This window comes from Pogonomyrmex barbatus, unplaced genomic scaffold (genome assembly GCF_055798465.1).
Source record: "Pogonomyrmex barbatus isolate J1 unplaced genomic scaffold, ASM5579846v1 scaffold1, whole genome shotgun sequence".
NCBI classification, from domain to species: Eukaryota; Metazoa; Arthropoda; class Insecta; order Hymenoptera; family Formicidae; genus Pogonomyrmex; species Pogonomyrmex barbatus.
In genome coordinates this window covers 19,725,078-19,749,782 of record NW_028297098.1, presented here as the reverse complement: position 1 = coordinate 19,749,782, position 24,705 = coordinate 19,725,078, and the positions used below count along the sequence as shown (strand labels likewise).

Below are 24,705 nucleotides of genomic sequence, written 5' to 3'. Positions count from 1 at the left end.
TCAAGCGCGGAAAAGAATCAATTGCGAGAAGCTAATTGTGAAGTTCAACCATGATAAATTTCCCCTAAAAACGTGTTTAAAAAAATTGAAAATGTTTATATATATATATATATATATATATATATATATATATATATACATACACACATATTAATAAGTTGAAAACCTTTGTTAATTCTTTACAATATTCATGCTCTATTCATGCCTCGAAGATTACCGTTCGCAAGATCTCGAGAGAAGCTATGTGGGAACGACTTCGTCGTGGGGGCTTCACTGCCACCTAGTTGAGACGTCATACGAATCCTATATCGCGAGTCGACCGATTTTTCTCGCGCGATCTTCCCACGTTCTCTCGCATCCCGCACACGCGCGCGTATCATTCTTCGCCCGCGTCGATCCACGTCCTCGACGACATGCAAGAACGGGACAAGGACAAGCGAGATCCCGCCCGACCTACCGGATTGACCGACGACCCGGCTTGAATTTCATTCACACACCGCGAGGTCGACTCTCGGTACTTACGCGGAATACAAAACGACGTTCCCATGGATCAGACGATACGGCAATACGTCAGCGCCGAAATGGAAGAGGCAACCGTGAAATTTTCCAAGTATCACCCTCTCTGATATCGAACAAAACGCCGGTATTAAAATAACATACGCAAAATTGACTCCAACTTGCATACGATTAACTTTTATTTTATTTTATGGTGTCAAATCAGCCTCACTTGTTTTCAGAAATTTCACACGCTAAATAAAAAAATGCTACAATTTCTTTCAACTTCTTTCCAAGAGAGTTGAATTTTAAGTTGATTATTAATTAAAAACTTAAAATAAAATAGAATATGATTAATTGCGAAGCTGAGACTTTTATCTTCGAATTTATAATCACGGTCATATTAATTCTTTTGTTTTTCCATTGCGTAACTTTCTTTATTGCGTGAAATAACAAAGTTCTTACGACTCTGCGAAATATGAAAGCGGTATTTTTCTTACTAAAGTGACCCTCGGTATATCGCTTAGCGGAGCCATCGTCACGTCGCAGCAGCAGACGTGGTTATGACACCAAATCGATCCGCGAGCTATCGAGCGGCGAACTTGCTGCGCGCACACAGTATCTGAAAGAACTTCCGCCGCCAATACTACGGCCATGATTTTCCGAAGCAGCCAATTTCTACGGCCGCGTTACGCGATTTTCATAAATTAAGATCGGAAGGCGTGCGTACACGGCGGCACGGACACGCACATCGTGACAGCGATGTCGGATAGGAAGGAGGGCGCGGTGCAAGAGAGAGAAAGAAAGAAAGGAACGGGGAACTGGAAGGAGGAGGAGGACTAAAGCCCGTGACTGAAAACATCCCATGGCGATAAGAATCTCCCGGCGATTAATTGGTATGACAGCGGCACACGTTGCCGCGCCGCGTTAGATCGCGCAGTGAGCGCCAGCCGTGACAGTGCGTCCGTGTATCTCGCGCGATATCTCCTCATGACGACGCCCGGTCGACGACTCCTCCGTTTTCTCCTACTGTCTTTCCACCGTCTTAGGTTCTCGTCTACTGTGCAAAAAGAAAAGAAGAGGAAGACGCGCACCAACGTTCCCGAGGGCGCCGATAAAGAAGGGATCACCCTTGCGCCACGTCGCAACGTGGCCGCGAGTTCTCACCGGAACCTGTAGTTCCGGGAAAGGCCTGTAGGGAAGCCAGCTGCCGGAAGTAGCGCCGGGCTGTGGAGCGCCGCGCTTTATCGCGCGAAAGCTCTCGTCCCGAGAAGGAGAGCTTCGCCCGCGCGGTGCAGGGATCTACTTGCCGCTCGGGGGTTCGCATCCCTGATGCGGAATCCTCCTCCGCCCTCCTCGTGGATGCGCATACCCATGTGGTAATGTAGGGATCTCGGGAAAACTCGGCAGGACTTTATCTCGAGGTCCTAGGCATCGACCTAGGCGGTAACACGGCCAATATGAGCTTTCCACTGCAAGTTTATCTAGCATCCACCGTGACAACGACGTTGGATAATGAATTTCAAAATAGAGGAAAGCAACTTTCAATCGCGAGTGGATATTGAGAAATGTAGGTGTATATTCAAAAAAAATAAATATACATTTGATTCTATTAAGAAGAATACCGAAATATTTAGCTGTATACGTAATAAATGTTTGTGTACTTTTCGTATCAGATGCGAAAACTTATTACCATAAATTTTTGTTACATTTGGAAAACTTAATCTGAGATATTCATTGAGATCACATCAAGATCACAAGATTATTGGAAAGATTAGCGTAAAGAAAATAAACCGGAACTTTTAATAGCATCTCGTCCCGAGATACGCGAGATACTCTTGAAAGTATCTGTAGTATTAAACATCGAGAAGCGCGATGAGATTGATTTAACGAGATAACGGGATGTTAATCATCACGTATCGGCGTTACGGGACGCACGGTTAACCTTTGTATAATACACGCACACATACGAATAACGATAAAGCGCAGCTGCAAGAGGAGTCTCGTCCGGATCTCTCCGATTGCCGCTCCGGTGTCCGAGGTCAGCCGCGTTACTTCGTGGGGCCGTGCTGGCCCCAAAGATCGTTGGTCCACCTGCTCCGCGCTCGCGCGCGGCAAACGTTCACCTGCACTGGACGTCTCCATGCCAAACTTACACTTTCACGCGCACGGCCATACATGGCCATACACGAGAGATATCCCACCTTTCGCTTGATCGCATGCACGTTTCAACGTCGGCGATTCGCCAAAAATTCGATATTCTATGTTCTAAATCTTATGAAATGAAAAGCTAACGCTTTCCATCTTACTTCCTTCGCATTGATATTTACTATATAAAAAAGAAACGTTTGTATTTATTCAAGAAAAAGAGTTTTAAACTGCTGAAAGCATTGCAACGTTTGTGCGTTCATAATAAAAATGACATACTGCCAGGATATTGTTCCATGTTTATTAGATGCTTTTAAGCAGACTCGCATGGTGGCCGGCAATTTTTATCCCGGGGGCATCACGATTTTTCTCGATATCATTAATTATCCGGTTTCGTTTGCCGGTGTATCATCGTAACGAAGAGAGAAGAAGTTTGGAGGCACACCTTGCGCGACAGGTGCCATTCTCCTGGCTAGCAGGCGCAAGTAACAAGTACCCACGCGCGTTCACTCATACGGCTTCTCTCTTCCTCCGACTCTATCTCTTTCGCATGATAAACGCGCGTCCACGCTCTTATTCCTCGCGTATATACCTACCGGTCGCATCGTAGTCGTCGTCGTCGTCGTCGTCGTCGTCGGCTATATGGTCTTGGTGCGCGCGCTGGCCGTGTCCGGTAGACGCTATCGTCGGTACTTAAAAATATGTTAGCGGCCGGCATATAAGCACCGTGACCTCCGTGATACGATCTAAAGAGCCCAGAAAGCCTGCTGGGACAGCGCGTCAGATGCTTTTACACGCCGGCAGACGGGGTGGATTGCCGAGGGTGACACGGGAGAGAGAAAGCGAGAGGAAGACCGTGACTGTAACCGTCACGCCGAGCGTCACTGGACGCCTATCACCGGAAAAAGGCCAAAAAACGAAGGCTGACCTATCTGATATGATGTCTGAGACACCGGGCTCGTGCACGTGCTCGCACACCGCGATGAAAATTGATGGTGAAGGTATCTTAATCGGCTATTGCAAAATAAATCACATCTTAACAAAAATGTAATATTTACATTATATTCCATTATGTGATCAAATTATTCCTTAATCGATTTAAATTTTATATGAGGAAAGCATGATTGAGCTTGGTTATTCTTTAGAGAAAAGTAATTCTCTTTTTTATATTTTCCAAACACAAGTTCAGCGGACGACGCTGAAGGTTCTTCAGCAAAGCCATTATTAATAACGTGAAGCACAGGAACTCTTTGTTTAACAGCGCGTCATTTGAGCTCGCGGCGTGTTAGCTTCTAGAGAGGAAGTAAGAAATTGATAGATCCTCTTTCTGTATCGGGTGAGAGATCGGGTGAGAGAAGGAAGTAGACGATAGTCTCCTTCGCGACATGGTAAGGCAGCAGTCGGCGAGGCGAGGAGAAAAGAGGTCGCGTCATTGCTGGCCATGGCCGGTGATCGATGGCGCTGGGCGTTATCTTCGCTACCCCCTCTTATTCCCGCGGTAATTCATCATCTCGGTCTGTTTTTCACTTACTTTATATGCAACATATTCCATAATTTTTATTCAGTCAACCAGCCACCGCCACCACCTCCACCGCCGCCGTCGCCGCCGCCGTTGCCAGCTATCTCCATACAGAACCCACCTCATAAAACGGCGAGCCTCCAGTGGACCATCATCCCTACGAGGGATACAGCGGCTCGCTGAAAAAGCAGACAGGACGACTAACGTTTCCTTCTAAAGTAACTCCTCGGGACGAAGTCCGAGGGGTTACGCAAGCTTGCACTCTATATGCTAAGGAATTTCGATATGGAGATCCGAACCAGGCCGTTTCCCCGGGACTGGTCAGTTTGATTTATTGGCTCGGAATCGGCCACGCTAAATTTCGGGGAAAATATGCTGTCCCCCTGGCCGTGCCACGGCACCCCCGTCTCGCCACCGAACGCGCCGCGTCCTCTGACCGGGCTTTCCCGGTCGGCGATATTTCCATAAAATGAATTATTAGACTCTCAGATATATCCAGGAAAACGCGCGGGATGCGCCAGGCTCTGTCCTCTGGTATAGTTTGACAAAAATCTCGGAGTGAATTTATATCACCTAAGACAATCTCGCGAGAGTAGGAAAAGACTCGTATTTTAATATCTCCTTCGTGAATTTATGAAGTCAAAAACGTATGGCAAAATTTTGATTATATTAGAACATAGAATGTGTGTACGCATGTAGATAAAATTGAAGATAAAATGTATGAAGAGAACGTAATATAAAATGTAGTTTAAATTAAGAAATTGATTAAACTATCACATTAATTTATAAAAGATAACTTCTTTATATTACAGATATAATATCAGAGCAGGTTATCAATATAGCCTATCCTATACGTAGTCAAAATGTTAAGCAAATACTCTTGTATTCAGTGAAGTCCAAATAATCGGTCATCGATGGATATCCTTTTGGGCGATACTCTAGAAGCCCTAAAGTGAGTTTAAGCGCTAAGTAAATCGGAGAGCTGGACACAGAGGATGAGAAACAGGACCACGGCGAGAAGTACGAAAGACACGAGTTCTGAGAAGATGAGAAACGGTGGATGCCAAAGGTCGAGGATGGGGAAAAGGTGAATCGTAGTAAGGGTAGAGTAAGGAAAGAGGGGAGAGGAGAAAGTGTGGGAGTGATGCGAGCAAGGGGACTGAGGTGCTTTCGAGACTCGAGAGTCGCGCGAAATCTGCATTTCAGCCTTCTATCCTTCCGTTTCTACCATCATCCCCCAGCACGGACTCGCTGGAACCCGAGAGCTTTCGAACGGCTCGCAAACACTCCGCGTCGCGAGAAAGCTTCCATAGCTGTTCGCATCGGGGATGTGCGCATCTGTGTATGTACGTATGTATACAACTAGACTCCCCGGTAATCTTCACGCCTCTGTCGTCTTCGCGTACTTTTGCTTTCGTTCCGGTATTTGCCTTGCGAAAAAGGGCAATGCGAGCGAATCTTTTATTCGGCAGATCAGCATTTTGCGTATGCATGTAAGGAGACGAAGATAGATCCTTTAACAATTGGGCTAATCGTTAAAAAATGAATATAAATCGGCATATTATTTCTATTTTATTTTTACTCTTTATTTATAAAGAATCCTGTCAAGGAGAATTTAGAGAAATCTGCTTAGCATTTAAATACGCGATTGATTATACGCGAATAATTCGCCGTACGATATCTCAGAAACTTTATATAACGACCCGCAAAAGACCGATGTACAAGACCGGAGGGACGAAACGCCACGCCGAACACGGAATGAAAAATTGTTTACCGCGCTCGGCCAGCCGGAAGGGTGCAAGAGTCGGGAGAAGGATGGTGAAGAGACGACCGGTAGGAAGAGGCAAAGGCGACGGGTAATTAATCCGCGGTTTTTCTCGTCTAATTAGTTGGATTTATTCCGTTGGTCCCCCTTATCCACAGGCTCTCCTTCGCTCGTTGCGTCTCGCTCGCCCACGTCGTCGAGTGAGCGCCATCGCGCTCTCACCAACCGTAGCTAGATGGGTTGATATATGGAAATATATGCGGGGAGACGGAGGTTCGCATTTTTCCAGGCACGGTGTGCCTTCATTTCCACCGCAGCTTGCTACACCCCGCCCGCGACCGTCCGTCCCGCGCACGTCCCCCGCCCGTTCGGCTTATAGCCCCGTACCCAACACCCCCTTAATGACGCGTCTACTCGTTAAATTCGTGTCAGGCCACCGCTCTTTCTAGTCGCCGAGCTTCTCGAATCCCGGCGAGATCCCGCGTACTTAAGGACGAATCCGCTTCCACCTTAGCGAGGATTTTCACTTTCCATCCGTGAAAACCTTTTCCTCGTCGCTTGATCTTTCGCGATGATCCTAGCTAAGCTGAGATCTCAAGGACTGTCTGTGAGTTCCGTTAACGTCCACTGAACTTACTTTGTTCAGTTTGCCAAGAATTACAATTAAAATATAAATTTGATACATTTCTGTCATATGTACATTTACCAGAGACATTAACATGTATTCATCTAATAACACTTGATGTATTAATATCAGTAACTATTTTTCTGTTAATCGTATTTTATTCGAACTTGACAATGTAAATTATAATCCTGTTAAGTAAAGTAGTAACACTCTTTCTCTTTTTTATTCTCTCTCTCTCTCTCTCTCTCTCTCTCTCTCTCTCTCTCTCTCTCTCTTGATGTTGTATCAATGAAGAAAAAAAGCTGGTGTGCGCAAAACAGCACTCAGCAGAGCGGTAAGACAAAAGAATCGCGTTACCGTGCCTGAAGTCTTGAACGCACGATGTCCGATGAAGATGATGACTTGAGAACATCCGGTATTCTGTTAAAAACGAGTACGGATAATGCAGCATGCGTGTACAATACAAAGCCAATTCAAAAATAGACACGCAGTATAACTTCAACTTAGAATTTTTTCTTACGAAATGAAATAACACGAAAATGCACGATACTGTCTTGCAATGATTATTGAAAAGTAATAGAAAAAAGAGTGCAATATGTATGCGCATAATGAATAACGATGTCATAATAATTGATACAGCTATTGTTATGACAAGATCATTTTGTGCGAAGAAGAATATTGGAATGAAAATGTTAGTCTCGTGATAATAATATACAATTTGTTCAGTTTTATTACAAATAGTCTTGGAGACGTTCAACTTTCGTGTGCACCTTTATACGCACATTTATTTCTATCAAAATTGATATTTTTTTTTTTTCAAAATCAGATATCCATAATATTTTCGAAAGATAATAGGGAAACGTTTAATGTACCGTCACCATCTTCTACATCGGCCATCAAAGATGACATTGCAACAGCGGTAGTGACGGTTGCGGCGGTTACATTTCCCGGCGCAGTCGAAGCGTTTCAACCAGCAAAAGCTCTCCCGTGAACGTGGAGCCTTGCGCGATACACGCGAAACGCACGCACACGCCGGCCGGTGAACAACGAGAACTCGCGTGTTGCGTGCGTAGTACCGCCGGATAGTTACAAAGGAACAGGGGGGGGACTGAGAGAGAGAGAAAGAAGCAGAGAGAAAACGCGGCAACGCGGGTTACCCAGGAAGCCAGAAACGCGCGGCGTACCCGCGGCGTACCCGCGGCGATGCCCAGGCACGTACCTGGTAAGTAGTAGGTACGTAATGGGTAGCAGGCAGTAGGTGGCAAGGCTGCGTGACGAGGCGATTGCGGACCGTGACTAAAATATTTAAAAATATGTATCTTTCTGGCCGGACTGCCGTCCAGTTCCAGTTCCAGTCCCCGGTGCGGACCCCGCCCGCCGTTCCCCGCCGCATACCGCTCCCAAGCTCGCCGCTGCGCCTCGCTATATTTATTTCGCGTTTCCTTCCTGCCGCAGCGCACCAGCCGCGCTCGAAGGGGTGCTGGCTGGCTGGCTGGCTGGCCTTTCCCGTGCTGGATTTCACCGTCTCCTCTCCACCCTACCCTATTCCCGAAGCTTACGCAAAGCGAGCTCGGTTTCTCAACGGAGTGTGGTCACTGAGAATCACATATCTAGAGGATAATTATGTCCACGATGCGGCATAATTCCATCACGAAATAGAATTATTGGTCGCGTAAATTTGTATATTTTGAATTAAAGCGTTTCTTTATATTCTTTTATATGCGTTTATATTTATTAATAAATTTTCGACATTTTAAATGTCGGTTTTCAACTTTTTAAGAAAACTGCGATTGAAGAGCAAAATTTATTATTATATTTGTACTAATAATTGACATATACATATGTATATTCATTTTCTTATCTGAAATTTCTTTACTTCTCCTTCATTGCAGCTATCCTTTGAGTAATTTATAAAGATTAAAATCTCTCAACAAGGTAGACATTTATCAATATATATAGATGGCAATGAGAAAGCATGTTGTTGTTAGATAATCATGTCATTAATAAAACGTGTAGTTTTCCTTACTAATGGATCTTTATATCGCTCTGCATTAGTGGCTAATAGTCGCCATAAAAAGTGTTATTCAATTTCGCTCATTGTAATTACCTTTACACTTTGGATATATATTATTGACATTATGAATATCATTAAGAACAGTTTTAACACGCAAGTATTACCATCATATGTTGAAAGAAATAATTATTGCATTGCAAAGAAATAATTATTAAATTTTATCTAGCTTCAAGATGGATAAATGATCTTTCATTAGTTTCTTCATCAAATCTCTCATCTATTTGTAACATGAATATATCGAATACCATCGAAGCAGGTGAGCGTTTAGCAACCGTGTGCCTTTGTGATTATTACCGCTGTTACCGCCAATCCTGCTCGCAATAAGAACTTCAACGATATTCTCACATTATCTGACAAACACGAAACGTGCCTTTGTGCCGACCATTCTTTTAGGATTACCCAATGCCATGAGTCAACGAGCAGGTGATCGAACCGGTATGATCGTGTATAGGCATACGCATTTCCTGGAAACCGTGCAAAAGTTCTCTCTATCTTCGAAAATTCATTTGACCGTTCGCACAACAACTTCCCGCATCTCCAACACCGAATGCATTATACAAAGATAAACACGCGAGCTACACCGCAGCTCTTCTATAACAGCGAGATGCCACTCGCTGCCAATTATGTAGCTATCTTGAAATCTATTATTTGACATATTCGACTCGATTATTCGATCTACCCCCATCGTATGTCAATTGTAATGTAATTGTAATAAATATGGTTAAGCAGGTGAGTGAGCTAGGCGGTGGTTGTACGTACGCATCTGTAATTGCTATCCTCTTTATCGTGGGCCATGCCGGTCGGGAATGCCGGATGACTTCGACGATCCTCGGGGCCCCTAGGGCCCCGGATGGCCGGGTGCGAAACAAACGGTCGTGCACAGGGTCCGTCCGATGCATATTCATGATTCCTTTTTTTCTCCGATCGGCCATCGCGGGAAAGAGGAAGTGAGTTCTGTTAGACGCAACGCGCGTCGTGACGCGTTGAGGTTGAGGACAGCCCGCAGAGCGCATCGCGACACGACAAGGCGCATACTAATCGCGATTTTCGGGACATCCGCTCGGCCGGTCTTTCCGTCAACCTGCTCTCCCGAAACACGTGATTGTTGCTGCGCTAGCGTGTATAAATCTAGGTTTGCATTTAGCATCGAAAGTTAACGCGACGCAGCACGTGGCGAATCAAAATATATGGTCGATAAATTTTTAAACGTATCGCAGTATGTAAAAAATGTTGAATAAATGTATTAGGGCATCAATTATGCATTTTTTTTCAATTTACACCACGCTTAAACGTAACATTCGAAATCTGTATATTTAAAGGGATTTATTTCATTTTTTTATTTATTGTAACGCTTGATCCGATTTTTTTATTCATTTTTTTTCTATAAAACTTAATCATGAAAGTAAAACCATAAATTAATTATATATATTATGTATATTATTATTATATTATTATATTATTATATATATTATAGCTTATAACAGTACTGTTAATAACTGATTGTTAAAAACTGATATCATCGTAATAGTCTATTGAAAAGATATCCATTGGTTTTTAATAAATGAATTGTAAAATAAATGTCTCGGTGCTATGCCGAGTTCCTCCGACAATTAAGCCCCATAAAATGGTAAAAGGTGGTCCGGGATATTCGGAGTTTCGGCCGCCAATGAATATTTTTATTTAATGCCCCATTAGTGTTCTTCCCGCCCTAACATTTATTCTGCTCTAACCCGCCTCTGAAACTTGTCGAGAATAATTGTTTAGGATGCTACTGATGTTCCAGAGGAACATCCGTTGAATCACATCCGTTGAAACAATCACTTTAATGAATTACGAAATTCTTTAGATTTTTATTGTCAAATAATTTATCAATAAATTATTATAAATATTGATATAAATATCTATAAATAAAAAATATTTACTATTTACATATAAAAGTCATTTCGTGTTTGATCATTTCACATTACGTCATTTTTTTAATTGATTTCAATGAAATTAGTCATAATTAAGTCATCATCTTGAGACTATATATGTATAGATTCTTTATATATAAAATAATTAACGGTAATAAACAAAAATAAACAAAATATTTAAATTAAACGAATGTTTTAGAAGATTTAAATTTCTTGTCACGTGCTTCTCAGTTTTTTCAATTAATTATATATCGCAAAAATAAATTTTCTTCCTATAACCGCGACGATCAATTATGTTTAAATGTTTAAAAAAAATGTACCATGCGGCGCGGCTGCCTCTTCGACTCTTTAGATAAAATTGTACGCGATATCAAATAACGATGAGAAAATTTCAAGTTGCACGATCGTTTTTTTTGCGCGGGCCCGAGGAAGAAGAAGGAACGGAGACCATCTCCGGTGGCGTAGCGGGTAGCGGTAGCAGTTAGCGCCAAAATAAAATAAGGATGGTACAAAATGAAAGGCAGGAAAAATAAGTCGGCCCTTATCTCGTCCTCGTCCCGTTCCGTTTGGCCCATGCATATTCAGGAGCTTCGTTCTCACTTCCTCTCTCTCTCTCTCGTTCGCTCGCAATCTCGCTTCATTCTCTCTGTCGCTCTTTCTCTCTCTTTCTTCGTAGACTCAACGAGCCATCCCCCTTGGTTCTCGTGGTCGGTGCCACTGGCTCGTACCACGGCGCACTCTATACTTACCTACGTTCGCCACCCGCTAATTTCTAGGCTTCCTTCTTTAATTGCACCGGCGCGATAATAAGACCGTATACTCCCTCGTGTATGTATGTATGTATGTATGTATGTATGTGTCTATGTGCGTGTTGAAGAAACGCGCGAGCGTCTGTGTAAGTATGTACACCCGGGTACCGTGTAACAAGGTAACACCCATTCTTACACCCTCGACCATCGTGATAATCTTTATTGTCTTGATGCCTGACGAGACGTCATCAGTTACTTTGATACGAGAAGGATCACTTCGGTACTATCAATTCGATTCTTTGAACAAATTGAATAAGAATCACAATTAAGAGTAAAACAGTTCTTAAATTTGTTTTAACTTGAAAAAAGTTGTCCTTGGAAACGTCTGAGGCTGTTAATTAGCCATTTAAAAAAAAATTATATCTGCAATTACGATGTGATTGTTCTTGTGTGGGAATATTACGTGATTACTTCATTTCGAGCAGCTCGAAGCTCGAAGCATATTTTATCTATATACCGTAGGAATATTACACACTAGTTACTACAACAACAATAACTATAATCATCGAGAATAATTAACAAATAAATATATATGCTACGTGCTTATAAGCCAACTATGCAGATTTCTAAATCAGAATTTAACTATTTTTATTAAAAGTCAACAATGATCTCGATTCAAGATTCGCAAAAATTGGAATCGTCAAATAACTTGGACGAGAATTGATGAGCTACCAAGGAACACAGTGCGAGTGAGTTAACACTCATTTAGCATGCGCGTCGCGTGTATTTTAGTGGAATAAGGTCACGAGACAGATCGGCCCGAGGCTCTTCTTCAAGTATGGTATCATCGAGCATCAGGCCGACACAATGGCGAAGTCTCTTTCGGAATGGAACGGAACGGAACGCGACGCAACGCAACGCCGACGCGACGAGACAACGACGACGACGACGGATTTTGTATTGTCCGCAAGCGGAACGATGGCGTGTCACGCGTCTTATCGCATGCTTATAGCGCGCGTGACACCGCCGGTACTTATTTACCGCGGCGCGTATAAGCAGCCTTACCCGCTTTACGGCCCGCGGTGGTCGGCCACGGTCCATTATGGCACTGGAAAACGGACCATCGATCGACAGCCGTATGCTGGGCTACCCGCACGCCGAGGATGGATGGCTTCATTAGGAGAGGGGCATTAGCGAATCGCTTTGGCGCTCGACGAATTTGGCGTATCGCAGTAATTTTCGATTACGACTTGCGGCGCGTGAGAGACAAATAGAGAAAATAATTTCCTCCATTCCTTATTAAATATCTTGGGTCCTTATATACTTAATTTATGCTAAATTCTATACTAAAAAAAAAAATGAGCAAGCATTTATTTGTTATTTTTTTTACGAAGAAACAGAAAATTAATTATAGATAGACGCAAAAATGCAGCTGGGAAAAAGATGTAGGACTAACAATATACATTTGCATCGTGTTTAAATAAACACATTAAAATAAAGATATTTGATTTTGAATTTTATTATTTCGGAACGAAAATTCATTCAGTTTTAATAAATAAAATAATCCAGAAGTTACAATTATCTTTGAATATAAAAAAATTGGTAGCTTCTGTTTCTCGTTAAATCTAAGAAAATTCAGGAAACATATTGGGGAAATTCTACATGGGAAAAAAATGGAAAAATAATTCTCATTTTATGGTAGACGAGTGTCGATAATTAACAATCTCGTCGAGAAGATACTATGCGGCATGAGGAACGCATAAAACCACTTATAAAACTCTATTTACGCCTCCGCGATATAAATCGAGCACTTCGAGCACGGTCGACATCGCGTGGAAATTCTTGGTCCCGTTAGGGGCCAATGACGCCATAAAGATACGTGGTCTACGATCAACATAGACGACATAGACTGACATTCGTATACTAAATATGTCCAGTTAGTGATCCTCCACGGCAAGAATCTTCAAAGAAATTTTTTTTTAAATATAATTTTATTGGATAAAGCCAACATTTTCATTTTTAAATTTCTTACAACTATCTTGCTTTGTTCTAATGTATGTAATAATGCAGATTCTATTATTTATTTTCTACTTTTAGTGAGCTTATCGTAAAACGCAATGCCTATCGGCGATTCGTACAAAACATAAAACGACAGCGACGATACGTTTCGGGTGCGTCGCAAGCAAGCTGGAAGTTCAACGCGTGGGACGTTTTCGGTCCCGTTAAGTGTCGGACTCGCCAAGACGCGGTAAAACTTCGCGGTGACTCGGAGTCACCGTTGCGATCGATTTAAGACACCGATTCCATCGCGGTCATGTCCCGATCGTTCCGATTGTCAATCGACGTTTGTCGCTTCGCGTCTCGCGAGCCTCGTGAACGAACGAGCGAGGCAGATCGTAAAAAGATGGGCGCGGCATACCGGCATTCCTCCTCGAAGAACCCCGATGGCATTGTTCCATCGCGTCGCACCTCGATCACGCCTCACGCCTCTGTCACGTGGCCCACAATTCACAGGACGTGACTCCCCAGCCTTCTTAAGGTGTCTCTGCCCAACGGCCGCTGTCGCTCGTACGCACCATAAGCGCGTACACCGCCGCGACGCCATTATTTCGTTCTTGTCTGCCGTAATGTCACGTTGTACAAAAGTAACTGCATAATTTCGATGAGATATATGACGACGAAACCGGCCGGGCGGTTACGCCCGTCGAGACAATTGAGAGAAAGAACAAGACGGCGCGACGTTATTTGACTGTTAGCACCGCTGTAATTTGATGTAAACGAGAGAGGAGAGTAGGAAAATATAATTACGGTCGAACGAAGCTTAAACACCATGGAGATCATGGTGTTTCTGTACGTCATAATTATAAGTACCAATTTCTGTCCAAAGCAAATCTATTAATGCTAATGTCAACGTACGGACATTTCTTTTCCAGTTTGTATATCGAGGATAATAATTATTAATGTTTTCTGTTATAATATTTTATTCCATAATTAGACATCGCGGAAAAATATCGTCGCTCTCACGAGTACACACTCAGAAAAGTCATACCCACGAATAATTAAAACGGTGGAGAGATCTCAATTTTATAAAAAAAAAAAAAAAAAAAAACACAGATAATTAATAGGCTCCTCTTTTACGATTCAAAGAAGGAAGTGTTTGCATCGAATCTGTCTCTAAGGAGTCGCATCCATATTTCCCGTCGTACTCACGCATCGTAACTCACACATCAAACAGACTGAACGACCGTGATACGAAACGGGGCTTACTTAGTCGATCGCTCACCTGCCGCTCATTAGAGGCCTTATCGCTAATTAATCCATACAGCAACGGCTCTCGTGTCGTTGCCTCGCTTCTCCATCCGCCTCCTATCCCTCTTCGCTCTACCTCCCTCCCTCCCTCCCCGCAATTATGAGTATACTTCCTGGACTCCGTCACCCTAACGTTGAAGCTACTCGGGGTGCGAGCGGCAATTATGCGGTTTCTCGTCTCGATACAAGATATTAACGAGTCTGCGAGAAGGGTTGTCGGACGTCTTATCGCAAATCTTTCCGGTTCAGGTCAACACCGATGCCAACTAAAAGATATATACGTTGTCTCAAACCTTTGAATTGACATTTCAAATCTATGACTAACATGATATAACGTCGAGCTATCAACGATCGGATTAATTTTTCAACGATTATAGCATTGAGCCGCGATATTAAGGAAATCATTTGTTACTTAAACTCAAGCGATATGTAAAGTTTTACATACATATACAAATACAGCATTAATTACAAATCAGCATACAAATATGCTGATTAATAATTAACAGGAGAGTTGCCGATAATCATTACCTTGTAATTTTTTTAAATCGATTCTTTTTTTATTTAAATGTTTCGCGCTGGGCGAGATAACTTCGATAATGTCACGTGTCGCTACGCTTGGAACGCAATCATTTTGCCGCCTTTCAATCTCTTCCCCGCGTCGATCGCGCGTCGACGACGACGTTTACACTAATGTATGCAGTCAATGTGTCAAGAGCTGCCCGAATGGCTGCCGACGGTTATCCCCGGCATTGTTAAGTCCATTTAAATCCACGGTTACGCGACAGCTGGCGTAGGTCAGTATCATTATCTCGCGAGAGAAACGAGAGTGAAATGAGTGAATCGATAGCACGGACGTACGGGACATTAATAAACATGAAGAGGCGAGCGCGAGCGAGCGAGTCGGCGGACTCTCCGTCGTCTCCGTCGGCTTCTTCTTCTTCTTCGCGGGCCAACTTTTTCCTCGCTTTACAAAAAGAACTCGGATCGGATTTCTGTAAAGCGGTACCACACCGCCGCGGAATCCTCTCCGCCGAGATATAAATACGAGAACGATCAAACGTGCCCCTTTCGCGTCGTTAATTTCGGACGGAATTTTTTAAACTCAATTCTTTCTCTCCGCCTCAAATGCGGTACACCGCTATCGCACCGCAGTAGTGAGTCGTTTTTACGCACGCAAAGTGGAGAAAGCGAGAAACTGTTCGATAACAAAAGGCGAAAGCGAACGCTTTCATTCGATACACTTGTACGTTGCGATCGTCAAATCAAATTATTCTTCGATTCGCCAGCAAATCGCAATAATATTTCGAGATTGATGTGTGTCGGCTATTAAATGATGATATATCCGATAAAAGAGTACGTACTTTAACAAGCGTGTGAATCGTATATTACAAAAAAAAAAAAAACAAATTACACAAAAATACGAGCTATTTAAGTATCTTCATATTTAGATATCGTTTTTTTTTTTTCGTAGTCTCCGGAAATAATGTGACATCTCGCAGAGCAAGCGCCTCATCGGGAAATGTCGAACGTAAGATTTAATCGAGCGCTGTGTGCCCGCACGCAGTGAACAAAGGCGCGAGAAGGACAGGTAGAAGAACACCCACATTCTATACTCCACGGTGCACGGGCTCCTTGCACGCGGCCAAGGAGCCGGCAACTTGTTAATTATTAATCAGCATGTTTAATTCATATTGCGCGCGCCAGCTGTTTGTTTCCTTGATGCGCGCTAAGGTCTCGTACTTACTTATGGCAACGCTTAAACGTTACCGCTGGTAAGCATTGCGCTCCGGGTGCTTAGAAATTCCTTCTCTCCTCCTCCTCCCTCCCCCCCCCCCCACCCTCCCTCCTCCTCTTACCGCTCCTGCACCTGCAACCTTTTCTTTTGTCTTTTCCTCCTAACCTTTCCGCGTCATTCTCTCGGTACAAAAGTCCAGGCGCTGCATACCAGGCACGCACATTGCAATGCGTAAGCATCGCGCTCTCACAAGGCCATTTCCGTCAACGTTCAATCGATATATGGCACTCCTGATCGAATTTACCCCTCTAAGCAGAAAGAATTTTATTGCATTCATCAGAAATTATTACGCATTACAATATTGGAATTGATAAGAACTTGAAGTTCAAATATATACTCGACAATATTTTCATTCAAAACTTGATTGATTGCCTCCGTAAAAATAATGTTGAAATAATCGACATTCTCTCACTTACGCAATAGACTTTTACTGATTAGTTTACGACTGAAGTTTTTGATTTTCTTTAAGAACGAAATAATAAAGAGAAATGGAGTAAGAGAAATGCGATTAATCGAGATTCTTCACGAAGAGAAAACAATGCGCGCTTCTCGATGACGAGGACAAGCCTCGATGCCGAGACGACAAATCTGAATTTCCCGAAACTTATTCTGACGCCGGCGATCGATATATCGCCGTGTGTATCCGCGGTTAACGTTCGAAGCGTGCGCACGGCATTTTATGTATCATTCCGGGAAGGGTGGCCTCTCCTCTGTCTTTCGCCCTTGCTTACTCTGCCCCGCGCACTTTTTCTCGGTGCGCAACGGGGGTGTTTATGGGTTTATTATACGACCGATCCGCGCGCGTCCGCTCGGCCGCTCGTACACGCTCGTACACGCTCGTACACGCACGCGTGACAAATGTGTGTAGACCGACGTATGATTCAGTGCGTATGTGTACGCGTGTATGTGTGTGTGTGTGTGTGTGTGTGTGTGTGTGTGTGTGTGTGTGTGTGTGTGTGTGTGTGTATGTGAGAGTCCAACCGTTGCGGATCGGGCGCGTGCGAGGATCTTCCCTCTAGGACTACCACGAGCGGCGCCTATAACACGTGCGGGACCATAAAAAAATATCCGTGGAGTGAAAATAAATCTAACCCCGGGGCCGAGAGAGACTGGCCGACCGGCCGCGCTCCCTTAACGCGAGGTAATAGAAACGAATGGCCGTGAGAGGCGGAGGAAAGAAGTATACGATGCAATGTACGTGGAAAAAGCGGGACGGGACTTCCCCGACGGCGTCGCGACGGAATTTCTACTCTATTCAGTTTGTAACGCCTCGTTAGCCCGGCGATATTCCGCGCATATCGCGTTCGTTTAATGTGCACGTGAGGCCGCGTCAAAGCGTTTAAGCAAAAGGTGCTCTGAAGGTAAAAGTACGCTATAGTCTCATATCAGGTACGAGTGTGTATATGAATATACAAAGTGTTCCACATTCCCCGTTCTGTTTCTTATGCAAGATTGAAAGAACGAGATAATGTAACTCTAATGAAAAATAAAAAAAAAAAACATTTTCTCATAAATAAAGATTTATTTTCTTTATCTTAAAAATCGATCTTTAGCATTTGCTTTACAATTTAATGCTGTACTCTTAATGACATTAACGACCTACGTATCGAATGTTATTTCAGAAAATACGAGCAAGTTTATCTGTCACTTGAGAGGCATTAACTCGATCGCTTTTACTGTGTATAACCACGTACAAAATCGCCGAGCCGCGATGAAGCTCCCGCATGTTCTATACATATAAGACAGCACCCAGTTTCCACTATCTTTCCCCAACTGGCCCGAGAAAAAGGGAAAATGTTATTGAAAGATCGAAGAGCAGTAAGGCGGGTAGAGGGATACGACGAGAGATAACCGCGAGGGCAGAAAGAGGAGTATGGACAACGATGAAGAAGAGAGATGCGGATGTCGAAGACAAGAGAAGGGAAGAACGGTGGGTTTACCGCAGAGCGGTACCACCCTTAACGCGGTCTGAGTTCATTGCGCGAGTCATCAGTATCCATAAGCGATGAGTTACCCCTCGTTCGCTTTCCCTCCCTCTCCCTCTCTGCTCTCGCGTCCTCTTTCCCTCTCATCGCGGTGGTGCAACCCCGTCGATAGAAGAGGAAGGTTAGGATCGGGGCACCTGGTTCGCTTGTTCGACGCGCTCCGCCGCAGATTCTCTCCTCTCGGCTGGATGGTCGAAAGGATGGCGGGGCCACCATCGTCGAAGAAGGACGAAGACCGAGGACGTGCGGCTGGCGCTGCTACTGCTGCTGGTGGTGGTAGTGGGTGGTTGATTTTCTTAGGTCAACGTATAATCAAGCTACCGAGGAGAGGCACCACGGGGAAAGGCATAAAGAGAGAGAGAGAGAGAGAGAGAGAGAGAGAGAGAGAGAGAGAGAGAGAGAGAGAGAGAGAGAGAGAGAGAGAGAGAGAGAGAGAGAGAGAGTGAGTACGGACAGCTATCGTCCTAGACCAATCCCCGAGCTTCGTCGGCGAACAGCCCCCAAAAGCGGGGGTGAGCCAACCGGCAGCTTCACCTCAAGGAGAAGGAACCTTCTCGAAGGAATCTTCCAGATGGAGGTACTACCTTCGGATACTCCGCTCCTCTTCGAGGAGGATACATTCTCTTGCGGTAAAACCGCGTCCGTGAACCACCCAACCTTTACCAGAAGCGCCATCCCAGAATACGTCTGCGATGGCTCTTACGTATTACGTGGTTACGACTAAAGTTAATAACGAATAGTCCCTCGGTGCACGCTACGACGATTGAATTAAACGAGCAACCCGCCTCATCCCCGAATGTTCGTGGGATGGAATGTGCGGTCTCCTTCGGAATGATTAGATTTCAGAAAGTCGACTCTGGTTGACTCTATTCGAGAGATCTCTCATTTGGAAGATATCGCTAGGGGAGGATGCGACGCTTATCTTATAATAGCGCGGAATTATTCGTACATTTCGAGAGATCTGATTATATTTTTCTCAAAATCATTCCATCTTTATTATTCTTTACTTCTGATATTTTATATTATCAGACTTGATTATTCCAAACCGTCACAATAAAATAATATTTTAAAACATATTTTAAATTGTGTGAAGAGCTTCATATTAAATCTTAAATATATTTTTAAAAATTTATGCACTTTCGTTTTTAAATTGCCCGAATATATAGTCTTGTCTTTAATTCGTATGCATTAAATATTCTGCGACATCGATCCTAATCCCGTATATTTCTGCTGCTCACAAATTCGCGATGGCAATCTAAACGTAGACGTCGGCTTAAGATGTCCCTTCGAATTTCGTGTCGCGTACAGGACGAATGGATATCGGCTGATGAGACTGACTGATCCGAAAGAGAGAGACTTGGAAAGGGGAGAGAGGCAGAAATAGCCAGACGGCCAGCAGTTCTGGAACGTCGAAAGTCTGTGTTCTTGAAGGCAACGGGGCGAGATGGAAAAATTGCCTCGATGTAAAAACATGAGAATCGCTTCTCCGTCGTCTACACTCAATAAAACGACCTCGACCTAAGAGATACGCGATCCACCATGCCGCATATATATATGTAGAGGAAGCACTCGCGCAAACACACGGGAGAGCGGCGTATACCGAGCGAAAAATATACACGACCACACAGACTCGCGCGACCACTCGGACGGCTTCCTTTTGCAACATGGTGGAGGAAACAGGAGCACGAGGAAAGGACACACGAAGAGCCAAACGGGAGAAGGAAAGGAAGCAGCATCCACATCCAGTCGAGTGGTCAGCTATCGAAACCTCCTACCCGCCGCCAATCCGTCCCACCCTCTCCGCCCCCCGGGGGACTGGCTCCATCGACCAATAATAAAAAATATACGATCTGTTCGGACTCACATGGACGCAACCAACCGGCACGCCGATCTACGTAGACGTAGGCGAATTATACTTCGAGGCCGGTTCTAAGTGATCGCATTTCCACATAGACGAGCTGCCCCGATACGATATGAAAGACTGCCCAGTGCCGTTATTGCCGCGTAGCGAGGGGGCTGAAAAAGGCCATCCTGCCGGCGGGGGGGCGCCATGAGATCCGAAACGGAACATTATCGAGTCGGATATTTTCTTTTTTTGGAGGAATCTTTATGATTGCCGTTTACGACGAAGAAACGCAAAAAAAATGAAGAATCGTACGGTTTATGGAAGAAAAAAATTATATTAAATGCGTGGCAATCTCATGAATGTGTTAAAGCGTTTATTGAAACGTTATTCCAAATATATCTTCAATCTTTTTTTTCTTTCTTACATTTTTATTATTTTTTATTAAGTAGAATTTTAGAAACTTAACTTCTCCTCTCAGTTTTTTCAGTCATAAAAAAAATATATATATATATAAAGATATATATAAAAGATATAATTATTTCCTTATATTAAAAATATGTACGGAGTAACGCATTGAAAAAAATATACATATCATTTATACATATCATAACATTATCTTTAAAAATTTGTTTTTTTGGAAAGAAAATTTCTTAGAAAGGAAAATTAACTTCGTTTTTACTGCGACTAACGAGCGCATACTGATGCGATAGCAAGAAGAGTGCTTGCCGGAAGAGCGCGAAACAGTTGCACGAAATCTATCACCCGCATTCCCCTTCATGGTCTTGGCGCCCCAACGGGGCCAAGTTAACGGAAGAAAGATGATCCATTCGTCATAATATAAAAATGGCCATGACAGCGTTATCTGTGGCCATTTCCTGCAGTCGTAGCGCCGGTTCCCCGAGCTCACTTGTCACTATGCCGGAGGTAATGATCATTACTGAGGGTTTCAACCCTATGCGCGGTACAGAGATATACGAACCTCGAGAAAGAAAGTAAAGGATCGCGTAAGTAGAGAGAGATCGTTCCTGTCAAAAAGAGAAGTCGAAAGAAAAGACAGTATGAGAGAGAGAGAGAGAGAGAGAGAGAGAGAGAGAGAGAGAGAGAGAGAGAATGGCATGCGAAGAGAAAGAGGGTTGAGGGATACGAATGAGAGTTGAGAGCAGAAGACGATGATATAGACTGTGTTCTCAACCCTGCCTTCGTCTCCTCCGACGATCTCCCGGGTACCCACCCCACAGAAGGGTGGGACAAGATGGCCGCTGGTAGGACTTCCCGGCCCAGGTCGGGTTTATGTGTCGTAATAAATGGTAATTTAAAACAGCGAGAACTAACAATTTCTTTCTTTATTTCTTCCCCAATGCTCCGCGCTCAAGAGCGCCCACGACGAACGCGCTTACCCAGCCGAATACTACAAACACACACCGACACGCCGTGCAAACACATGTACACGCGCGTACACATCGGGGGGCACTGCTCGCACCTAGAGGGGGTAGATCTTTTCGAAGGTGGTAAACGAGAGGAAGGCGCAGCAAGGTCTGAGAGAATAGGGTGCTAGAACACCGAACCACGGGGGTGTAGCGGAAAAGGGGCTTGGCGGTGGTAGCACTTTCGTAGGGATATACCGAAAGCCAAGAAACCGTGAACCAGCCAGTCAGCCAAGCAACCCACGTAATATAAAGAGATATGTGCCGCGGAATGGCATTACCATTAGGAGATATAGTTTAGCGGAGGAGGCAGCAGATGAAATGAGATACTGCGACTGAATCATGCATGAAGCGAAGAAGGTGCGATTCGCCATTCTCTTTTCACTCGACCGTTCCCGTACACGCGTCTACCTGTATATATATACACGTGTGCACGCGTGGGTATGAGTATATACAAACCGAAAGAATATCACAGTGATCTCCTCGTTCCGCCCCTCGCGACTGCGGATTTCTTCCGTCAACTTTCCCTGCCTTTTCTTACGCTTTTCTCTTTGCCACCTTGCACGGCTCTCCCCGTCCTTCCCTTCTCACTCTTTCTTTCTCGCACTTTTCGTCATCTCTTTGCCGACCCTCCGTCTCCTTCTCGCGCGGACTCGATGAGAAAAGTGAATATGCTACAATATTCAAATGGCAGCCGCGCGACACTTTATTAAACGCGCTATTTGCATCACCGCCAACATCCCCCGCATGACTCCCCTTTCTATCGCCCGTTCCCTCTCTGCGTCGGCCGACGGTCGACGATCCTTTTTGGTTGCCGACCAGACAGAGACGAGCACGTTGCTCGGTGCCTGATTAAAAACTCGCCAACGGAGCCCGTCGTTCTGATAAACGGCGCGTTACGCTTCGCACACTGAAAGCATTCAGATCAAGAATACCGTTTTTCGATCGCCGCCATTATCGAAATTATTCAAGTCTTACAGTTAATGGAAAAGAAAACAAATTTTGAATATAAAAAAATTCTTTTAATACAAAATTCTCTTAAAAATGATTATTTATTAAAAATAAAATATGATTTTAATTCAGTAACTATACTACTTTGTGGATTATAAAACAACGTATTATCTAAGAATTTCTAACGATAATTTTAAACGAATAAAGAAGGTATGCAGCTTATAAAAAAAGATTTTAATTCATTGTTATGAGAGTCGCAGTGTATGCAGAGATACTAGGAGAGCATTCGGGCAGACTATCCCCGTAATTCTTCGCAGGGCGGCCTGGGGCGCGCAGGCACACATTATGCTAATTTGTCTTTTAATCTCGTGGCACCACCGGTGCGTCTTCTCTTTTCGTTCGGAGAGGGAGGCTCGTATCCCCCGACTAACACTGGAATACAATCTGAGAGCGTGCAAGCGTGCTATTTACTTTGGAGAACATGAGTGGCCTGTACCTATCATAACAATACCATTTCCATTGAGAATCTTAAGGATCCTGTGTAGACGCGCGTACGATTACAGGGACAGAGCGAACTCAAAAATCAAAATAGATAATAATAAATTTTTTTTGAATATTTAAGGATTATAGACATCTTCTCCTCATTTTACTCCATTCATAACATGTGTATAGAATAGTCTTGTTTTAACTTGAGAAATATTCAGTACTTCTTTTATTGCGAATCCTTACTAGTGCAAGAGCGAAAATTCAACCTGCGAGTATAAGAAATTCCAGTGAGTGCAAGTTGAAGGGCAAAAAGCGTTCCTCTTCGAGGAAAGAAACTCGGAATCACAACGTGAATGAAGTAGGCGGGAGGACCAGATGGTGGTGGCCCCACGATGACGGTAGTGGGAGCACTTATGCATTTATGCATTCATATTTCCGCGGTCTCCGTTCTCAAGACGAACCGTAACAGGACGACGCCTTCGTCGCCTTCGTCGCCTTCGTCGCCGACGTCGATTGTCGTCGTCGCCGTCGTCATAGGAGCGCCCGAACCACAGCGATACTCCGCGCCATCGAGGAAGAGGAAAGGTAGGGAAGCGAAAAGGGTGGGCGTAAAGTTGCTTCGGAATAATAATACACGCCGGCGCCCGTGCTAGCTCCGCTCGCAAGAAAAAAATCTGAATATATGAAACGTAATGACAGAGTGTGTACGCCTCCACTCTCACGGAGCGTTCGCCAGATTCGGGATGGCCACGTCGAAAGAGCAGAGCGGGAGCATCTATAAACGTTCCTCGACTTCGTTATGGTATCAGTTTATTCCGCAAGCTACGATTGTGAGCCATTCAACTTTCTCTTAAGAGAAAGAATTATATATTATGCTCCAAGAGAAAAAACTATATATTTGCCAAATTATTAATTAATAATAATTTTCAGCAAGAAATTCTGTGTTTCGAATTGATCTGATAATCTGGAATTTTACAACAAAGAGATAAGAAAGAGAAATGTGTTTCCTATCTTTATTTTTTAAGGAAATAATCACAAATTGTTGTCGAGGGTTATCTTCGATTTAATACCTCCTCGATCCGATAGACAATGGTGATGGTGACCATCGAAGGACGAGGCTATCAAGAATCGACTAGAAAGGATGTCGACAGAGAACAGTCGGCGACGCCGATGGCGTAAGGGTAGGAAGGTAGATGGATGAAAGGAAGGAAGGAAGGAAGGAAGGAAGGAAGGGCGCCGTCGTAGCCCGGGTACCCGTGGCTCCGCCTATCGGCGCGCCGCCTCGCGGTGGTGAATACATTTAGCCTGGTTAGTTTACAAATGAATACAGCGATTGAAGCAACTTATAATATCAATGTACCTCCGGCCGTCTTGCTCGCACGCCATGCGCCACCCCTTGCTAGCATCTCACTTCCACCCACTCTCTCGCGGGGTTCCATACAGAATGGCCATATTAACTTGATAATTAGCTCGGTTATACGACTTGCAGATGAGGAAAGACTCGGGACGGACGTCGGCTACCCCTACCAGGAGTGGTGCCAGTGTTCCTTGCTCTGCTCCCTATGCTATGCTCGACTCGGCCCGGCTCCTCGTCGCTCGTCGGATGGATATAGAACCCTTA

General features: G+C 44.1%; 1 protein-coding gene and 1 long non-coding RNA gene across 2 annotated transcripts in view; both read left to right on the top strand.

Moving 5' to 3' along the window:
* Positions 1 to 21,391, top strand: part of LOC148938211 (uncharacterized) — a 69,082-nt gene extending 47,691 nt beyond the window's left edge. The window contains exon 2 of the long non-coding RNA XR_016141216.1: positions 18,015 to 21,391. This is a non-coding gene — a long non-coding RNA (uncharacterized LOC148938211). The remainder of the gene's footprint in view (positions 1 to 18,014) is intronic.
* A 2,501-nt stretch (positions 21,392 to 23,892) lies between these two features.
* The window catches only part of LOC105425186 (uncharacterized), a 73,540-nt gene continuing 72,727 nt past the window's right edge, over positions 23,893 to 24,705 (top strand). The window contains exons 1-2 of the transcript XR_016141211.1: positions 23,893 to 24,392; positions 24,574 to 24,705. The gene's annotated coding sequence lies outside the window, so the exon portion shown is untranslated. The remainder of the gene's footprint in view (positions 24,393 to 24,573) is intronic.